The sequence below is a fragment of the Anomaloglossus baeobatrachus genome, chromosome 1 (genome assembly GCF_048569485.1).
Source record: "Anomaloglossus baeobatrachus isolate aAnoBae1 chromosome 1, aAnoBae1.hap1, whole genome shotgun sequence".
Lineage (NCBI taxonomy): Eukaryota > Metazoa > Chordata > Amphibia > Anura > Aromobatidae > Anomaloglossus > Anomaloglossus baeobatrachus.
Window position 1 is genome coordinate 942278294 of NC_134353.1, and position 18150 is coordinate 942296443.

Genomic DNA, 18150 nt, shown 5'->3' on the forward strand with positions numbered 1-18150 from the left:
AGGGAAAGATGTATAGCAGAGCATGAGAATGATGGGTGCTGAGGGAAAGATGTTTAGTAGAGCATGGGAAAGCTTGATGCTTAGGGAAAGGATGGCAGAGGAGCGGTGCACTCCTGATGAGCAAACCTATTGGCTCACACCCCTTAGACCCAGTCCTGCAGTCACTGGACAATTTTCATCTTTGTGCTTTCGTTCTTTCCTCCTCCTCTTCCAAGAACCATCATTTCATATTTCTTTGCTCGATGTAGCCATGTGAGGGCTTTCTTCAAGTGGGACAAGTTGTAGTTTTGATTTCCACTAGTCACTTTACCATATAATAATGAGCAGGAAATCAATAAAAAAATCAGCAGCAAGATCAGCAGCAAAATCCACCTAATTTGCTGCAGAATTGCCAAGTTTCCTGTGAATTCTTGCGGATTTACTACAGAAATCGTCAGCACATAATATCAGGGAATTCTGTAGAACTCGGAATGTCGGCGGCTCAGTGTTGACGTCTGCGCACCAGATGAACGGACACAGAATATCATGATGCAACACTACTTTTTTTTATTGTTTCCAGCTCTTAAAATCACACGATGGTAAACGAATGGGAAGACGTGTTTATTGTGGACTAATGTGTCTGCAGAAATGTTCACAAAGCCGATCTTCACCAGTGTGCACAGGACATGAGCCGAGCCGAGGAGCAGCTGAGCCCATGTGCTCCATTAAGCTTCCAAATTATAATTGGATTTGGGTAATGACTCTGTCCGGCCGCACCAGGAATATGGACCTTATTAGGAGACTGACAATTAGTTTTTGTTGTCTTGTCTTCATATAATTTACAGTCAAAGGTTTCTAAATAAGAGACATGTTCGACTGTCCTAAGGACATGGAGCTCCAGGAAGGGATCTGACATGGGCAATGACATTAGCGTAGATGGCACGTCAGAATGGTTGTTATGGTCGGCTTGGGGCATTGTGACTAGCAAGGCATAGTAGATAAAGAAATGGATGGAGACATAGTGGCCGCAATGAGGTGCACTGTTTTCGGGCTGTTGGGTGACTAGCCTACAAGGCATAGTGGCAATTTAACTGTCAGGGCGGGCATGGCAGCTGTATATTGGACACTAGGATTAGGATATTGTAGTTGACATATGAGCTTTGTACGTGGCATAACGGTGGAGAAGACTCTGGTGGCCCTATCTAGATGGAGAAGACCCTGGTGGACCCAACTAGGTGGAGAAGACCCTGGTGGACCTATCTAGGTGTAGAAGACCCTGGTGGACCTATTTAGGCGGAGAAGACCCTGAGAAACCTATCTATGTGGAGAAGACCCTGGTGGACCTATCTAGGCAGAGAAAACTATGGTGGACCTATCTAGGCAGAGAAGACCCTGGTGGACCTATCTAGGTGGAGAAGACCATGGTGGACCTAGCTAGGCAGAGAAGACCCTGGTAGACCTAGCCAGGTGGAGAAGATCCTGGTGGACCTATCTAGGCGGAGAAGACCCTGGTGGACCTATCTAGGTGGAGAAGACCATGGTGGACCTAGCTAGGCAGAGAAGACCCTGGTAGACCTAGCCAGGTGGAGAAGACCCTGGTGGCCATATCTAGGCTGCACAAAATGTGTAGGTATAGTGGGCGGTGTAAAAGATATTATGGTTGGTTGGGGGGGTTTATGACAGGTCCACAGGCCAAAGAGACTAGCAGGTGGACAGTATATGTGACATACAAGGCATAGTCACTGTATGTATTATTAGGGTATTGTGCCTGGCATGGGGAATTTATAGCTGGTAAACTGAGTTAGATTTGGATTAAACTTATGCAAAAGATTGGGCACTGTGGCTGGCATGAAGCATTGTGGTAGTACCATGGCTGGTATGGGAAGCATAGAAAAAATGAATCACTGTTCACAGTGGAATGGTGGCTGGCATAAGGTACTGAAGCTGATTTACATGATATAATGGCCAGCATGGGAACATTGTGGCTAGTAGATGGGGCATAGTAGCTGGCATATGGGACATGGTGACTTCTATGATTAAGTTTTTGGCTGAGCTTGTGCAAAATATTGGGCAAAGTGGCTGACATGGGGGGTATAATGGACGTATAGTGGGAAAAAATGAATGTCTAGTGGTTGGCATGAGAGAGGGAGGGCATTGTGGCTGACATAAGAGAGGAGAGGACATTATGAATGTGGCCGGATGGTCTCTAGAGCATAATGACTGCTATGGGGCATTATGGCTGGCATAAGGGAGGGGAGGGCATTGTGGCTATGGTCGGATGGTCTCCAGGGCATGGTGACTGGGATGGGAACATAGTGGCTTGCATAAAAGATGGAGGACATCTTCAGGGCCTGGGAAGGCCAGCATAAGGGATGTGTATCTGGCATAGGGGGCACATATTTATTTATGATGAGGAAACACACTTGGATGTCAGACAGATTAATAGAAGAAACCTTTACAATCATTTCCAAGTTTTGCCATGTCCCCTTCACCTCCGCAGGGTGGCCATTGCCCCAGGTGCTCTATGTCTAGGAACACCCTTCAGAAATAATGGAAACAAGACACGGATTAATGCAAATGTAGTTACATCCCCATCAATATACAATCAGAACCTCGCCCCGTTCACACAGACTCGGCCGTTACCCCAGCCTGGGCGCACTCACTGGTTCCCCGCACACTCACTAATCCGCGTTATTAGTAACCGCCATTACAGTCACGCGTGGACACATTGCAGGTCAGGCCCCATCACTTGATGTTGGCATGTGTTTACACCATTCCCAGGGAGGTATTTCAGAGCTGTCAAATTGTTTGCAAGGAAGTGGAAAGTATTATTCTCCATCCTTTAATCTTCGGTGCAGCTATTGACCTGGTATAGGGGCTCCACCGTCTGCCGTAAACAATGCAAGCGATGTGTCTGTTACCTGCGCACAGGAATGTACGAGGTGAAATATCTGGTATGTGGGAACAGAGAAGATCCACCGGGGAATGGGTGGGTCACGATAAACTATGGACTAGGACCGGGTGTGATAAAATAATGGGATCAATTGTAGTCTGCAAAGCCTTTCAATGGTCTGCTTCTTGAAAAACCAGCACATGCAGACATACCTTCCAAAAACTGAATTGCCACTGTGACGCCCTGGCAAAACCAGGTAGTCACAGATAGGCCCCCGCATAACACCTTCCCTCACTTAGGAAACACACAGCCGACCTGAAACCCTAGTCCCCCCCCTTAGGGAGAGACAGACACACCAGTGGGCGGGACCATGTGGTTGGACATGCCCACCCAGGGGTCTAGACAGCCCGGGGTGGGAAAACAAGCAGTGAAGAAGGAGTTGAGCTTTGTAGTTCAAGTGGAGAGGAGTGTGGGCTGGGGCTAAGTGTAGCTCCAGCGGAGGAAGTTCAAGTTGAACGGTGCCAGGGTAGGAGCCCTGGTGCCACTGCCTAGGAGGCAGACGGTGGTCTCCGTCAGCAGGAGACGGGAAGACTGCTCAGCAGAACCGAGGTGGACCGGGACAGGGTTGTAGCCCGACGGTACCGACACGGGGAACTGACCCGGAAACCGTAGCACAGAGGGGAAACTCGGACCCTGAAGCCAGGACCGAAACCAGCAGCTAGAATTATAGATCCTGTCCCACCCAAAGTCCCTAATATAAGACAACAGCCCACCGATAGGGATAGGAGGCCACCGCCAGGGTCCATAGATCCTACGGGCCAGCGTCTGCGGGCATGGTTCCTTAGGCTACATCCAGCCGGGAGCGGACTCCTGAGTTCCAGACCAGGTAGTCCACCTTCCACAAAACCAGTGAAGAGGAAAAGGACCGTGACCACCAGCCCAGGTGGGGGACCTGAATGCAACCGGCCATGGCGGCCGGCCACCAGCACCTTGTTTTACCAAAAGACTCGTGTGATTCATTTACTGTGAGTAACCAAACATCCCCCTGCTTGCTCGGGCACGCCGGCCCTTGCCGTCGGTATACCCTTCACAAAGAGACTGGGTCCCGGGGCAACCATCCCTACCCGCGGAGGAGTTAACATCTAGCTGCCACTACATCTCCCCCGGGTGCCCACAACGGCAGCGGTGGTGTCCCACTTCACCACGCACCATGGGTGGCGTCAAGAACTTAATACGGCCTAGCCTGTACATCTACATCCCCTTTTTATTCGGCGTGTCCGCGAGACCCCCGGGTCCAGAGACCCTCGAGCCACCACCCTAGAAGGCCCGGATTCGAGCAGCGGCGGCTGCAGGCACAGGGGCGGCACACCATATGCAAGACATAAAGCCCCACCCCTGCTTAGCTAAGGACTGCTCACAAAACAAATCATGCATAAGTCACACGTGGCCATTATCTAGTTGTGAACTGACCTTACTATGGCCCTGTGACTTCTTGCTTCTTCTCTGCATCATGATCTCACATATGGCATCATCCAGCTGTTCTGATGTTCTAAATAACCAACCGATCTACCTGGATTTGTAAAGCCACCATGTACGTACAGTACACTCTACAACATTGGAAAAGCAAAACCAAGAAGGAAAAGTCGTAGAGTTAGGAAAATCACAGTTTTTTCCCTCTGCTCTCTATACAGACACATCTGCAGGTTTCTCCCTCCGCACTCTATAAAGACAAATCTGCAGGTTATACGCTCCGCTCTCTATAAAGACACATCTGCAGGTTTTTCCCTCCGCGCTCTATAAAGACACATTTGCAGGTTTTTCCCTCGGCTCTCTATAAAGACACATCTGCAGGTTTTTCTCACTATCTGACATGAAGTCAGAATAAACTTTTCCCTTTTTAGATCAATTAGGAACCAAAATTATTTTTATTTTCCAAATGTCAGAATAATGAGAGAGAGAATGTTTCAGGCATTTTTCTTCCTTTCTGCACAGTGACGTTCCCTCCATGTCATTAGTATTTGGCGGCATTGCCCTTACACTGTGTGACTTGGGTCAGATGTTTTGGATCCTTCCACAGCTTCTCACAATAGTTGGTGGTATTTGAGCCGATTCCTCCTGACAGAACTGGTGTAACTGAGCCATGTTTGGAGGTTGCCGCTTGCACCGGCCTTTTCAGTTTTTCCCATAAATTTTCAATAGGATTGAGATCACGGCTTTGTGATGGCCACTCCAAAACATTGACTTTGTTATCCTTAAGCCACTTTGTAACCAGTTTGGCAGTAGCTACTGGTCATTGTCCATTTGGAAGACCCATTTCCGCCCAATCTTTTAGTTCCTGGCTGATGTCTTGAGATGTTCTTCAATATTGCCACATAATCTTCTTTCCTCATGATGCCATCTATTTTGTGAAGTGCACCAGTCCCTCCTGCAGCAAAACAACCCCACAACATGATGCTGCCGCTCCCATGTTTCGCAGTCAGGATGGTGTTCTTAGGCTTCAAAACTTCTCCCTTTTTTCTACAAACATAACAAGGGTCATTATGGCCAAACAGTCCAAATTCAGTTTTGTCAGACCATAAGACGTCTCCGAAAATTAAGGTCTTCATTCCTGTGTGCATTTCCAAACATTAATCTAGCTTTTTTATGTTTCTGTTGGAGTAATGGCTTCTTCCTGGCAGAGCGGCCTTTCAGTCCATGTTGATACAGTGCTCGTGTCACTGTGGATAATGACACAATCTTACCAGCTTCCGCCAGCATCTTCACAAGGTCTTTTGCTTTTGTTCTTTGGTTGATATGCACATGTATGACCAAAGCATGACCATCTCTGGTACACAGAACCCGTCTCCTTCCTGAGTGGTATGATGGCTGGACATTCCCATCTTGTTTGTACAGATGAGCGAGGCATCTTCAGGTATTTGGAAATTGCACCCAAGGACTCTCTGTGATATCCTTCTAATGAAGGATCTCCATGACGTCTTTCTGATGGAGGATCTCTGATACATCTTGCTAACGGAGGATCTTTGTGACTTCTTTTTGACAGAGGATCCCTTGTGAAATCTTCCTGATGAAGGATCTCTGTGATTTCTGTCTGACAGAGGATCACTGTAATGTCTTCCTAATGAAGGAGCTCTGTGCCGTCTTTCTGATGTAGGATTTCTGACATCTTCCTGATGGGGGATCTCTATGATGTCTTGATGGAGGATGTCTGTGAACTCTTTCTGATGAATTATCTCTGTGATGTCTTCCTGATGGAGAATCTCTCTTATGTCTTCTTAATAGAGGATCTCTGTGATGTCTTCTTGATGGAGGATATCCATGAGGTTTTCCTGATGGAGGATCTCAGTAACATCTTACTCATGGAGGATCTCTGACATCTTCCTGATGGAGGATCTCTGTGACACCTTTCTGATGTAGGATCTCAGTGATGTCTTCCTGATGCAGGATCTCTGTAACGTCTTCCTGATGGAGAATCTCTCTTATGTCTTCTTGATAGAGGATCTCTATGATGTCTTCTTGATGGAGGATATCCATGAGGTCTTCCTGATGGAGGATCTCAGTAACATCTTACTCATGGAGGATCTCTGACATCTTGATGGAGGATCTCTGTGACACCTTTCTGATGGAAGATCTCAGTGAAGACTTCCTGATGGAGGATCTCTGTGACATCTTCTTCATGGAGGATCTATGTGATGTCTTCCTGATGGAGGATCTCTGTAATCTCTTCCTGATGGAGAATCTTTGTGATGTCTTCCTGATGGAGGATCTCTGTTATGTCTTCCTGATGGACGATCTTTTTGACTATATGATGGAGGATCTCTGTGATGTCTTCCTGATGGATAATTTCAGTGATATCTTCCTGATCGAGGATCTCTATGACGTCTTCCTGATGGAGGATCTTTATGACTTTATGATGGAGGATCTCTATGACATCTTCTCGATGGAGGATTTCAGTGATATTTTCCTGATCGAGGATCTCTGTGGAGTCTTCCTGATGGAGGATCTTTATGACATTATGATGAAGGATCTCTATGACATCTTCTCGATGGAGAATTTCAGTGATATTTTGTGATCGAGGATCTATGTGACGTCTTCCTGATGGAGGATCTTTATGACTTTTTGATGGAGGATCTCTATGACATCTTCTCGATGGAGGATTTCAGTGATATTTTCCTGATTGAGGCTCTCTGTGATGTCTTCCTGATGGACGATCTTTATGACTATATGATCGAGGATCTCTATGACGTCTTCCTGATGGAGGATCTTTATGACTTGATGATGAAGGATCTCTATGACATCTTCTCGATGGAGGATTCCAGTGATATTTTCCTGATTGAGGCTCTCTGTGATGTCTTCCTGATGGACGATCTTTATGACTATATGATGGAGGATCTATGTGACGTCTTCCTGATGGAGGATCTTTATGACTTGACGATGAAGGATCTCTATGACATCTTCTCGATGGAGGATTCCAGTGATATTTTCCTGATTGAGGCTCTCTGTGATATCTTCCTGATGGACGATCTTTATGACTATATGATCGAGGATCTATGTGACGTCTTCCTGATGGAGGATCTTTATGACTTGATGATGAAGGATCTCTATGACATCTTCTCGATGGAGGATTCCAGTGATATTTTCCTGATTGAGGCTCTCTGTGATGTCTTCCTGATGGACGATCTTTATGACTATATGATCGAGGATCTATGTGACGTCTTCCTGATGGAGGATCTTTATGACTTGATGATGAAGGATCTCTATGACATCTTCTCGATGGAGGACTCCAGTGATATTTTCCTGATTGAGGCTCTCTGTGATGTCTTCCTGATGGACGATCTTTATGACTATATGATCGAGGATCTCTATGACGTCTTCCTGATGGAGGATCTTTATGACTATATGATGGAGGATCTCTATGACGTCTTCTCGATGGAGGATTCCAGTGATATTTTCCAGATTGAGGATCTCTGTGATGTCTTCCTGATGGACGATCTTTATGACTATATGATGGAGGATCTCTATGACGTCTTCTCGATGGAGGATTTCAGTGATATTTTGTGATCGAGGATCTCTGTGATATCTTACTGATGAATGATCCTTGTGACTAGTAATTAGCTGAGTCCTATATCATTGTAACCAGTGCTGGACACTGGGGCTTCTCAAATTAGCAGCTTTCCAGTAAGTGAAACGCGAGACTTTTCTGTGAATGTAATAGATGAATAATTGACATATTTCCTCCCTGTGACTACATTGCTGACCTATAGAGCGACAGTGATGAGCCATACTGCATAGAGGAATGTGGAGGTGACGGGTGAGATGTAGACATATGCGGTGGGGTGCAGGGGTCGTGGATTGTTTGCTTCTTCTCACTATTTCATACAAACACAGAAACTAGGATAATAGTAAACTTCATGTATACAAAGTTGTGAGAAACAGCTTGTCTTAAGTAGTAATACATGGCAAAGGTGATGATGATGAGTGAATCTGCTACAATTTAATTCTGCAGATCTTCTCGAATGTGCCCAGGAAATTCAATTTTCATCAATTTTATTGCCTGGGAATTGAATGTGACTTTTACTCCGAGGTGTCTCCAGATCTCAGCTGTTGAGCTATGCAGCCCTCTCTTTGCTCCGGTCTTCACTTGTCTTCTCCCACCGCATCCCATCATGATCGGCTCCTCTAACCTCACTAGATCTCAAAACATCATGACGCCCCCCCATTCACATGGCGCCGGTAACTGGTGTTTTGAGGTCAGCACAGAGGGGCTAGAAATTGAGGGATGCAGCAGGAGAAGACTAATGAAGTAGAAGTAGAAGACTAATGAAGACCAAGTCTGCTGAACAGGTGAGTGTGAATTTTTTTTAACTCCCTCATAGCTGGCCACTATTTTTCTTGATTCATATGAACCAAATTGTTTAAAATATCCGAATAATTGGAAATTGTAAACCAATTTGAGTTGCTCATTTCTACAGAACAGGAAACCTGATTTTCTTACTCTCTCTCTTTATTTTATGTTTTAATTTCTTCCCATTTGCAAATTATTTTCTTCTTGTCAGTGAATAAGAAAATTCTTTACATTCAGAGGTAGTATCTCTGTAGACAGCTTGCCCTGTTATCAGCAGAAAAGTGGATACAATTGTAAACAGTGTAGACAATTAAAGGCCCAGTCACACTGATCCCGAAAATGATGCGACCTGATAGGGATCGCAGGTAAGTCGCTGGGAGGTCGCAGGTGAGATGTCACACAGTCAGATCTTACCAGCAATGCAGGAACAATACAGCTCGCAGTAGCGACATGTATAGCGATCTCAGCAGTCACTGTGACCCTGTCACACAGTGTCACACACAGCGATGTGTCCTGCCCAGCAGGACGTCGCCTTTGAAGAAAATGACCTGGACCATTCTGCAACGACTAGAGATCTCACAGCAGGGGCCTGATCGCTGGTAGGTGTCACACATAACAAGATCGCTAACGGGATCGCTACTGCGTCACCAAAATGGTGACTCAGCTGCGATCTCGCTAGCGATCTCGTTATGTGTGACGGTACCTTAACACATACAATGTATCAGTATAGAGTCCGGGGTGTTTAGCTCACAGAGCGTTGTTTGCACTGAATACAATGTATCAGTTTGGAGTCTGGGGTGTTTAGCTCACAGAGCGTTGTCTGCACTGGATACAATGTATCAGTTTGGAGTCCGGGGTGTTTAGCTCACAGAGCGTTGTCTGCACTGGATACAATGTATCAGTCTGGAGTCTGGGGTGTTTAGCTCACAGAGCATTGTCTACACTGACTACAATGTATCAGTCTGGAATCTGGGGTGTTTAGCTCACAGAGTGTTGTCTGCACTGGATACAATGTATCAGTCTGGAGTCTGGGGTGTTTAGCTCACAGAGAGTTGTTTGCACTGAATATGTTTAGCTCACAGAGCATTGTCTACACTGACTACAATGTATCAGTCTGGAATCTGGGGTGTTTAGCTCACAGAGTGTTGTCTGCACTGACTACAATGTATCAGTCTGGAATCTGGGGTGCTCAGCTCAGAGCGTTGTCTGCACTGGATACAATGTATCAGTCTGGAGTCTGGGGTGTTTAGCTCATAGAGAGTTGTTTGCACTGAATATGTTTAGCTCACTGTCTTTACCTCTCACTTGTCTTTCACTCTCATTGTCTTTACCGGATACAATGTATCAGTCTGGAGTCCGGCCTTTTTAGCTCACAGAGCGTTGTCTGCACTGGATAGAATTATATCCACTTCTCAACTGAAAGCAGGACTAGGTCTTTTGCAGCTGCAGTGGAACATTAAAGGCCACTTTACACGCTACGACATCGCTAGCAATTGCTAGCGATGTTGCGCGCGAAAGCACCCGCCCCCATCGTACATGTGATATTGTGTGATCGCTGCCGTAGCAAACATTATCGCTACGGCAGCGTCACACGCACATACCTGCTCTGCGACGTCGCTGTGACCGGCGAACCGCCTCTTTTCTAAGGGGGTGGTTCGTTCAGTGTCACAGCAGCGTCACCGAACCGCCGCCCAATAGAAGCGGAGGGGCGGAGATGAGCGGGACGTAACATCCCGCCCACCTCCTTCCTTCCTCATTGGCGGCGGCCGCAGGTAAGGTGAGGTTCCTCGTTCCTGCGGTGTCACACATAGCGATGTGTGCTGCCGCAGGAACGACAAACTACTTCGTACACCGAGCAGCAGCGATATTCGAGAATAGGGGGGATGTCACCGATGAGCGATTTTGCACGTTTTTGCGACGATTCAAAATCGCTCATAGGTGTCACACGCAAAGACATCGCTAAAGCCACCGGATGTGTGTCACAAATTCCGTGACCCCAACGAGATCACTTGAGCGATGTCGCAGCGTGTAAAGCGGCCTTTAGTAGAAGTCTTATGTTATTGCACAGACACGTCGGTGGAATGGAGCACATTTCTATGACATATTCGGGACCAACTCTTCGGGATCTGCATCATTCTCCCCCATTCAGGTGAGAATGCGGAATTTAAAGTCCTGACACTATAGGGACATCTGTTTTGACAAATATTTTCATTTGAGTGTTACAATTTCCTTTGTCGATGATATGTGTCCCTAAACACCCTGCCAATATTGGATCAATGATCACAGTCCAAGATTCTGTAGCTTATTCACAAGGGAATGATAGTGTGCTGCCCCTGGACTATCAGGTCGTCACAGGGTACTGCACAAGCTGCCCTTCCATGCGGTACTTCGCCTCCCTCTTGGTTCTGGGTCCCTCCCTATCTAAATGGTGTTGCCTCCAACTGCAAATCAAATCCTAGATACACCCTGCATCACACCCACCAGACACACCAGTGGACGGCTTGAATGGAATAGAGTCGCCCACCTGGGGGTCAGGGAGGGGAGGTGAGGAGTGTAGTGGAGAGTAGAGTTTGAGAGTTGAAGGAAAGAGGTTGGAAGTAGCCCTCGAGCTGTGAGGAGATCAGAGGAAGTCGTGCGTGGTGACTCCTGAAGTAACTGTCTAGGTTGCAGACGGTGGTCTGGGCATGGAGGAGTCGGACCCTCGGTCGCAGGGGATTGTGGCGAGGTGCTCGGACCTGTCGAGGAGGACAGCCAGCAGCCTACCACTATCACCGGTCCGGCACCGAAGACACGACGGGGTACACGGATCCTAGGTCGGGGAGTAGCTTCAGGCAACCCGATAATTCACCTGAGGAGAACGGAGCCTTTATGATCTGTTCCCACATGTTCCAGAATCGGGGCATTAGCGCAACGAGGGGGATAGGACTTTCCAAATCCCAAGCGTGAGCCCTGAGAGCAAGCTCCCATACTTAGCCACAGTGGGGAGCGGGGCCCGGCTAGTTCTATGCTACCGGGCCATCAAGTTGAAGTCAAACCAAGTGCCAGGAGGCAGGTCACGGATCACCAGGTAGCACCATTGGGAATGGGACCCGGTCGAGCTCCCCTCAGCAGCAGCAGTACCCACAGACTTAATTTACCCGGTTGTCATCGTCTGCTTGTGAACTGAGTGAGTACGAGAGTGAACCCTGCATCCCACGGCACCCCCTCTACACAGAGTCCCGGGGCATCCCCCTACCCGTGGAGGGTTACAACACCTTGCTGCCCCACTTCATCACCCCAGGTACTCCCAACGGCAGCGGCGGTACTCCCAAAATTACCGTACACCACGGGTGGCGTCACAAACTTTGCATCAACTCCCTTGTAAATATCCCCCTTACATTTGAGTGGCCGCACGACCCCCGGGTCCGGAGACCCTCGAGCCACAGCGAACCCGGTTCCGAGCAGCTCGGCTGCTTCCACGGGGGAGGCACAATAGCACCTATTTGATAATTTGTTGCTACATTTCAGGAGGAATAATAGAAGAATAAGCTTCCTTGAAAAGATGCTGTAGGATTTTGATGTTATGGGGAGTCAAAGTATTCCCTTAAACACATCAGGACACATGGACTACACAGGGACTACGGAGGACTGAAGAAGGGGAGCCAGGAGACCTGACAGTTGTGGTCTTCCGCCGTGGGGGCTTTTCATTTTTTGGTTGTTTCCCAGTCATCCTAGGAGAGTATATACATGTATGATGCAGGATGATAGCGTAGATGTTATATGGGGCTGTGATTGCGGTTATATTTTCAGATTTCTCGGAGGCAGACATCACTCACTGCCCTGCATACTTTACTTCACTTTCAGAAAACAATCCAGACTGGTTTCCAGCTCAAGAAAGTAAATTCTCGTGGATCTTTCATTAGACGGATGTAGCGCAGGTCGGTGTGTTGTGTAAACAGCGTAAAGCCGGGGGGCCCCATTACTCAAAGCATATGAAAAGCAGGCGACGCAACGAGAACCCGGAGCCTCGACACCACGCGAAACGCGTCAGTCATCCTGGGAGGAGATGGCAATAAGTCTCCATCCAGAGTCACACACAGAAGGAAGGAGATCATAGAATGCAAAACAACAAGAAACACGAATGGGAGAGAGCAGAGTATAGACCCCGGACCGAGGTGTGACTGCTGCCCTAAGCAGGTCCCGCTGCAATCAATTTATTCAACCCCCATTGTACACGTAAAACTCTCAACACACGTTACGTAACAAGTGGTTTCTCCAAATTCACCACAAAATGTCCCTTATTCTCATTCCACCAGTCTCATCAGAATTATTCAGCCCTTCATTACTAGTGTCTTTATTACTTAGAGCTTCTCTGGCTGTTATGACCTGCTGCAAATGTCGCGGGCGGAGGAGACGCGCTCGCCACGCTCGGGTCCGGGGCTTCTGCTACTCGGTGGCTCGAGCGGTGGGCCGGACCCGGGGACTCGAGCAGCGCTCCTCACCCGTGAGTGAAAAGGGATAGTTTGTTTGGGGGATTTAGTCCGTGACGCCACCCACGGGTTGTGGTGAAGAAGGGCACCACCGCTGCTGGTGACGGGGATCCCGGGAGCGATGGTAGGGAGCAGCTGGGATGTTGTTTTCCCCCTCCGTGGGTAGGGGTTGGTGGTCCCGGGGCCTGGCTGGTGTGACGGGGAGACAGGGTTGGTGAGGTGCAGGGTTGCAGGGACAGCGCGGCGCGGTGCCGGATGGCACTGGTGTACTCACTCAGCAACAAATGCACAAAGTCTCCGGTAAACCAAACGGCTGGATGGACGGGTCCCGCAGCCGGCTGCAGTGTCTCTCCCCGGACATGTGATGGTGGCTGTCTTTCCTTGCACCTTTGTGTACTGTGTTGACTCCGCTGGCTTCCCAACGGTAGTCCGCTCCCCGGCGTATAGGTGCCGGAGGAGCCCGTTTTGCCCGCAGGCGCTGGCCCTTGGATCTCTAGCCGGTGGCGGTGGCTGTATATCCTCACGGTGCGGACGGTTGCCTTCAATCGGGACTTGGTTGTTAGGAAACCCCTGGGGTTCCTGTCACACTCGGATTTGACTATTGTCGGCGGCTCCAAGCCTGGTCGGGGTCCGATGGCCCTGCCTGTGTGCTTAGCTTCACTCCGTTTCCCGGTCCGGTACCGGCGGGCCGACGCCCGACCCCGGTCCTTACGGCTCTGCGGAGTTCCACCAACTCCTGCAGACGGCCACCACCATCTGCCAACCTTGCTGTAAGTGCCTGGCTCCAACCCAGACACTCGCAGTACGTGACCTCTCACTTTCACCTCCTGAACTGATCTACTGCTTTTCCCGCCTCCAGACCTGTGAACTCCTCCGTGGGTGGGGCCAACCGCCTGGCTCCGCCCCACCTGGTGTGGGCATCAGACCCTGGAGGGAGGCAACAAGGGTTTTTGGTTTGGCTGGTGTAACTGCCTAGGGTGGGGGGGGGTGTGTTGCTTTGTATGTGACTACCTGGCTAGTCCAGGGAGTCACACAAACATGACGCATAGTCAGATACCAGTTGTTGACAGCGTGGCCTCATGGTCACTAATGTTCTTGGGTTCCAGATGGACACACCTTCTTCGCATCCAAAAAAATATTTTCTCTGAGGTTTAGGTAAGTATGATGGCCACTGTGCAATATTCCAAAAATTCTTCTGATACTAATATTTGATGACCCGTGAGGTATGTTTGGCATCATCATCATTGTTCTGACATGTTCTTCTAGAATTTTCAGATTAGTTTCTATACACACACTGCAGGTTTCCAGTAGAAGTGGAAGAAAAGCAGCTGAAGAGCATCACCGAGCCCAATAATGCTTCACAGTAGGTATCACCAAGGCACCAGAATGCTTCACTGCATGCATCACTGAGCAACCGCCATGCTTTACTGTAGGCATCACCAAACCACTGCCATACTTCACGGCATGCATGCCTGAGCCACCACCATGCTTCACTGTAAGTATCACAGAGGCCCTGCCATATTTCAATGTAGGCATCACTGAGCCCATCATGCTTCACTGTAGGCATAACGGAGACATCACTGTGCTTCACTGTAGAAATCAAAGAGCCACTAACATGCTTCACTATAGACATCCCCTTGCCACTGCAGTTCTTAACTATAGACATCTTCTTACCACTGCCATACTTCACTGTAGGCATCACCATGCAACCGCCATGCTTCACTGTAGACATCCCCGAACCACCACTGTGCTTCATTGTAGACATCACCGAGCTTGCACCATGCTTCACTGTATGCATCACTGAGCCACCATTATGCTTCACTGTAGATGTCACCGAGACCCAGCCATGCTTCACTGTAGACATCACTGAGCCACCGATATGCTTCATTGTAGCCATCACCAAGCCCCTGCCATGCTTCACTGTAGACATCATCGAGCCCCCGCAATACTTCACTGTAGAAATCAATGAATCACCACTATTCTTCACTGTAGACATCACCATGCAACTGCAATGCTCTACTGTAGACATCCCTTTGCCACAGCTATGCTTCACTGTAGACATCACCGAGTCTCCACCTTGCTTCATTGTAGGCATCACCAAGCCACTGCCATGCTTCCCTGTAGACATCACCACACCACCACCATGCTTCACTGTAAGCATCTCCAAGTCCCCCGCTATGCTTCACTGTAGATATCAGGGAGTTTCCCCATGCTTCACTGTAGATATCACCGAGCCACCACCATGCTTCACTATTGACATCATCAAGCCCGCACCATGCTTCACTGTAGGCATCACCAAGCCTCCACTAGAGGGTGCTCTTTGTAGCATTTGCTTCATTCTTCCTCTTCCAAACCTTCCAAACATACCTCTCACTGTTCTACATATTTTCAAATGTCATCAGGTTCAGTTATGAAATCAGTCATTTTTTAATGACTTTAGCCTCCTGAATTCAACTCTGACAATGAAAATGTTTAGTTTGCTCTTGTTTCTATATCAAAGAGTTTTCTTGATACTGCTAAATATAATTAATGCATAACAGTTTCAGTACTGTGAAACATTATTATTTTTGCAAATATAAAGATGCAGAATATTTTAGAGTAGTGTCCGAGTAACCCGCCTAATCTAATAGTAAGGGCGTGGTAATAGGTTGCTGGCTGGACACCATGCGCATACAAGTGTGAACAGTGCCCTATGCGCGCCACTAGTGTGCAATTTACCTTGCACCTGTGAAGTGTCCATCATATTGAGAGGCTTGTCTGCATCCTGTTTGTGCATTAGATGTGTTGGCCTGGGCTAACTGGACTGGTTGCCCTTTTTTGCTGTGAGTACATTTTATAATACATTTTTGGGGGAGTTTTTATCTCCTCTTTTTGTTGCTATTTTTGCAGAATATTTTATGCCAATTTTCTGATATTTATTTAGGGGAAACTTAGCAACAATTCAAATAACTAAAACCTGTGTAATCTGTGAAACGTAAACGGTTACAGAAAATGCAGTACATTTGCTCCTCATTCAGTGCCGGCCCTTTTTTAATGTGTACAACAGTGGGTCGAGGGCACAGATTGATTGGCTCTTTTCCCTGTGGAGACTGTACTATTTGTCCCTTTATGGCTGCCAATAGACGCATTGAAATTTCCATCTTTCCAGGGTCCATAACGACTAAGATTTATTCCAATTGCCGGACGAGGAACGTGGTATATGTCTTCACATGTGGTTGTCCGAAACTATATGTGGGGCAGACCACTCAGGAGCTTCGACGGCGGATACAGCACCACTTCTCGGATATTGGACGAGCAAAGAAAGATCAGGCCCAAGGTAAGCCTATCACATCAGTGGCAAAACATTTTTTGGAAATGCATAATGGCTCGCTACAGGGTGTCCAGATTTTGGTGTTGGAGTCCGTGCCCTCTAACATTCGTGGAGGTAGATTGTCGGATGAATTGTTGAGAAGAGAGGCAAGATGGATCTACCAATTACGGAGCCTTTCTCCTAACGGACTAAATGAGGAGCTTCTGTTCACAGGCTTCTACAAGAAATAAGAATGGCGTCTGTGATTTTTTCATGGACGGCACCGTGGACAAGGGGCCTTTTTATACATTATTTGATTATTGGGCCTTTGTCCACGTTGCCACATTGTTTTGCAGCATTGGTTCAACGCTCAGTTTGGGTTTCGGTGTTCTTTTCTGGCCTTCGGGTATGGCCCATCTCCACATGATTGGATGGGTTTCTCTGGTTATCTTATTCTATCCAGGGTGGTCGGGGCGCCTTTCTCTTTCTTTTTCTTCGAAAAAAAATTTTTTGGGGGTCTCCATTGTTGGCCTCTTCTTGTTGTTTTCTTGTTCCAGCTTTACTAAATTATTCTTACATTCTATCCTAGTTGGCAGTTTTCCTGTTTAAAAATCGATAGGATGGATTGCTGGATCGCCTGCATCTTGACATTTCCATGGTTACAACGTTAAGAAGAAAGGAATTGGATTGAGTCTTCTTGTTTGACCTTCATTATTTTTTATTTATTTTTTTTTTTTTTTATTTTTTTTTTTTTTTTTATTTATTTTTTTTTTTTTGTATATTTTTTGTATTACTGTATCTGTAATGCTTTGTCTGTATATATACCCCCTTCACCCCCTGTTTGTCTTTTGCCACGTGATCCGGTACATTATATATATTTTGGGTAATGCATGTATGTGCAGCAGCCTATGTATGTAAACAAACTGCTTGATTTTCCGGTTTGCCTGGTCCTGTATGCAGAAAGGGTGCAGGCCTGCATATATTTTCATATCTCTTTGTCATCGGTACATCATATGGTTCTATATAGCATTACATGCTGCTTAATGGCCCTTTAGTGCCTGTAATATGACCATGGTTGCACCATATGATAAGATTTGGTGGGCTTTATATGGCAAAAAAAGGTGATTTATTCCATGTTTTATTAACCACTGAGTTATATTTTGTTGATATTACATATTATTTGTATTGATCCATTTGTATTTTTGATTTTTGTTTCTTCTCCCAAATAATGTAAAACAATAGCCTATATGGCACCTGTGTTTAAATCTAAATATAGCTCGTGGGTGGTTGAATATGCGCAGTAACAACTTATCTTGGCATTCTGCTTGTTTTCGGCGTTTCAGCTTATTGCGCATGCGCCGGTTACGATATTTGCGCAACTAGTGGTATTCTTCACATTAGTTGGTGGAATATGTGTGGGGACCATCTATTTCAGCATCTGCTTATTGCGCACGCGCCGGCTACGATGCTTTACGCTGCTAGCATGATTATCTACGCCGCCTGCTATTTGATGTTGCTAACGCATGCGCATACTACATTTCCTGTGGCTCTTTCCCATTCACATGACTGTGATCACGTGGCAAAATGGCAGCTTCCATCGGGCGTCTTCCATTTCCACAGCAACCTTTCCTTGCCTCTTTCTCCACACGCTGGTAGGCAATTTAGTAATTATGTTCTA

The 18150-nt window shown here is 47.2% G+C and overlaps 1 long non-coding RNA gene across 1 annotated transcript; it reads left to right on the plus strand.

Annotated features, from left to right (window-relative positions):
• The first annotated feature begins 14486 nt into the window (after positions 1–14486).
• LOC142302554 (uncharacterized) lies at positions 14487–17170 on the plus strand. The gene is made up of 3 exons (XR_012752959.1): positions 14487–14546; positions 16332–16499; positions 17062–17170. It is a non-coding gene; the product is annotated as an uncharacterized LOC142302554 (long non-coding RNA).
• Positions 17171–18150: the final 980 nt, after the last annotated feature.